The sequence below is a fragment of the Dendrobium catenatum genome, unplaced genomic scaffold, assembly GCF_001605985.2.
Source record: "Dendrobium catenatum unplaced genomic scaffold, ASM160598v2 fragScaff_scaffold_146, whole genome shotgun sequence".
Taxonomy (NCBI): domain Eukaryota; kingdom Viridiplantae; phylum Streptophyta; class Magnoliopsida; order Asparagales; family Orchidaceae; genus Dendrobium; species Dendrobium catenatum.
Window position 1 is genome coordinate 38993 of NW_021318608.1, and position 3912 is coordinate 42904.

Here is a 3912-nt window from a genome sequence, read left to right on the forward strand (position 1 = left end):
AAACACCTTACATCAAAAAACATGTAAATGTGACAAATTAGGTGTTCTTCCTTTTAGTAACTCATAGGGTATTTTATTTAATTTTGATCTCACATTCACCCTATTTAGAACATAAAATAGAGTGCTAACTGCCTCAGCCCAAAAATATTTATGAAGTAAGTATTCTGCCAACATGGCTCGGGAAGCTTCTATTAATATTATATTTTTTCTTTCGATTACCCCATTCTATTGAGGGGTTCTAGGTGCAAAAAAATTGTTATCAATTCTTTTCTCCTTATAAAAATCCTCAAATTTTTCATTCTCAAACTCTCCTCCATTATCACTTTGAATAGTCATAATTTCACATCCTGGCTTCCTTTGAATCTAAGTTGAAAAGTTTTTAAATTTCTCAAATGATTCACTCTTATAATATAGAAATCTAACCTATGTGAATTTAGAATAATCATCCACAATCACAAATCCGTATACCTTTCCTCCAAGACTTATAGTTCCAACTGGTCCAAAAAGATCCATATATAAAATCTTCAATGATTTACTAGTTCTAAGATCCTTATTAGACTGAAAAGAGGACTTCACATATTTTCCTAATTGATATGCATAACAAAGTTGGTCCTTAGTAAAGTCTAGTTTTTGTATACCTCTTACTAGGTTCTTTTGGGAAATTCTCCTAAGGTTTTTCATGCTAGAGTGACAAAGTCTCCTATGCCAAAGCCATGACTCATCAGAAATAATTTTTAACCAAAAAACAGTAGGATTTTTAATGCAATTCAAGTCTAGCATATACATGTTGTTTACCCTTATACCATTTAAAATATCATTTTCATTTAGGCTTAATATACAGCTAGTAAAAAATAAATTTACACAATATCCTTTAACATATAGCTGGCTAATACTTAACAAATTATGCTTTAAGCCTTCTACTAATAACACATTTTCAATAAAAAAGTTCTTAAGATTTTCAATCATACCTGACCCAACCACCTTCCTTGTGGTGTTATCTCCATGTGTAACATTGCCTCCACTGCTGGCTTCCAGCGATATAAATTATGCAGTATCTTCAGTCATATGTTTTGAGCAACCGCTGTCCATATACCATAAGCTCTCACGAGGTCTTATGTGAGTGTGACCATCTTCTTGATCTGACTGATCAAGGCTATCGGCCATTAAGCACAGATTAGTGAATTACTCTTCCTTTTCCGTCTCTGACGAGTCTTAAGCTGAGTTCGCCCATAAAGCTCTTTAGAATTTTCTCTTATAACAATAAAGTATCTTATTAACCATTTCAGCATTCATTAGTTCCTTATCTAATGCATATAAAGAGGTGACTATTTGTGTGAATCTTGTGTGCATATTAGAAATAGATTCATTTGGTTTCATGCGAAATAATTCATAATTATTCAACAAGATATTATGTCTAGATTGCTTAACTTCATTAGTCCCCTCATAAGTTATACAAAGTCTATCACATATGTCATTTTCACTCTTACAAGTAGAAACCTGCATGTAATCTTTTGATTTAAGAGCACAAAAGAAATTATGTAAGAATTTGGCGTTTAGTTGTGCCCGTTCTTCTACTGTCCAATCCACAAAATGTGTTTCAACTCTAACTTCGTCAACTAGTCTAGTTTGTTTTGTATACCCTTCTTGAACTAAGATCCACATACGGTAATCAAGTGACTGTAAAAATATAGACATGCGTGTTTTTCAAAATTCAAAAGGAATATTATCGAACAATTGAGGTCTAGTTATAGAGTAACCATCAAGTGTATTTCAATTTCCAAATCTAGCCATCTATGTTAATCAAAAAGTAGTATAAATTTATGATTTTGAAACAAAGCTCTAATACCACTTGTTGAAACTTATTCCATATGAATTAGGTTGTTAGACTTAAGCTTATATCCCAGTGACTAACCAAGAGGGGGGTAAACTGGTGATTAAAAATTATTCATCTTTTGAAATTTAAACCGATAATAATTTTAGTGAATTTTTGTAGAAAAAGTTTTTCAACCATAAATTAAATAATACAATAAAGTAAAAAGCAAAAGCAGCAGAAAATAAAAAGACACAAGATTTATAGTGGTTCGGTCAAACACGACCTACATCCACTCTCTAGAGGCACCCTACGAGTATTGCACTAATAGCACTAGTACTCTCCTTTTTCACCCACAACAAGGTTGAGAAGCCTTTACAAAAACTCTCTTCCACCATTACCCGGTGCGGCAGAGAATCGTCGTCCTTTTACACTCTCCAAATGTTGGCAGAGAACCGTCTGTCCATTCACACTCTCCAAGTGTGGGCAGAGAACCCTTCATCCTTTCACACTCTCCAAGTATAGGCAGAGAACCCTTCGTCTTTTCACACTCTCCGAGTGTAGGCAGAAAACCCTTTGTCCTTTTACACTCTCCAATTATAGGCAGAGAACCCTTCGGCTGTTCACACTCTACAACTATCGGCAGAGAATCGAATCTCCTTGAACGATCTTCTCACAAGAAATTTAGAAGGACGAGAGAAAAGAGTGAAGTAATCGCAAATCACAATTGGAGATTCTTACCTTTGGTTTCCAAGTGAATCCTTCACGCTCTAGTAGTAAGAATCCTTCTTCAAACACTCTCTCACACTCTCTCCTTCACTCTCCCTTTAGTTTACACAAAGATCAATAGGCAAAAAGATTACAAGATAGTTTTAAGTGGACCTTATATAGGAAAGACATGAAAAATAGTCCAAATACTGCTGACTTTCAAGTTTGTATACAGTCGATCGTTCCAGACAATCGTCAGATAGTCCTGTACGAATAGTGTAAAAACAGTTGCATACGAACCCAATGTATATTGGTATGAACTGACATTGTACCCGATTATTGTTCCGCAAGAACTAAGTTCGTCATGTGACGAATAGTTATATCTAGGGTTCATTCGGACGAAATTGCAGGATGGTCCCAAATTTTTAAGGAACAGAGGACATCGTCTTATGACAAAGATGAGTATTCGTCTGGACGTATAGTTCATGTCATGTATCCAGAGAACTTCGTCCTGATACGAACATGATGAATCGTCTAGACTATCAGCACAAGGTGAGAATCCAGAGCCAATCGTCCTGAGATGAATTATACGCTTCATCCGGACGATCAATACAAAGTGAGAAATCCAGAGCCCACCATCTAGGAATGAATAGTACACTCATATGGACAAACAGTTCAAAGTGAGAATTCAGAGCACATCATACCGGGATGAATAGGGAAATTAGTCTGGTCAATCAAGACTTAAGAAAAATTTCTAACTTCCTGTTCATTCCATTGCTCTTCCGAGGGAATAACTGACCTAATCATCTCGTACGAACTTGGTTCATCCCGTACGATCAGTATGATTTTTTAAAGATCTCCCCAAGTGTGTGTGCTAAGCTACTCAATTACAATCACAATCTCTCAAACTCAATAGAATGAAAAATACATACTTCAATTTCCAAACTATTATGTGCTAAATTTGATTTGAAGTTCTCAGTAGTCTAGAGTACGGTAATCTTGAAATGGTAGTCCACACAAAAGCAAAAATAATTCTTCCAAAAAGTGTTAGGAGAATTTAATACTTAAAAGAATAATATTTAGAATTATTATAACTATACAATTTGCAAGAATGTAAAATATGTAAATAACAACTCTCTTAATAAGAAGGACTATAGTTAATGGGAGATAATGGTCAACAATATTGTAGTCGGGCGACGAAGATCAGAAAGACTGTAAATTGGCGAAGGTGGTCGAAATGGCCATAGTCAATGAGCGACGATGGTTAGAATGATTGTTGTTTAGCATCAGAGGTCAAAAGGAAGTAGTCAGCAGGTGACTGTGATCAGAAAGACCATTTTCAACAATGGAGTTCAAAAAGTGTGTAGTCAAAGGGTGACAGTTATTGGGGGGGG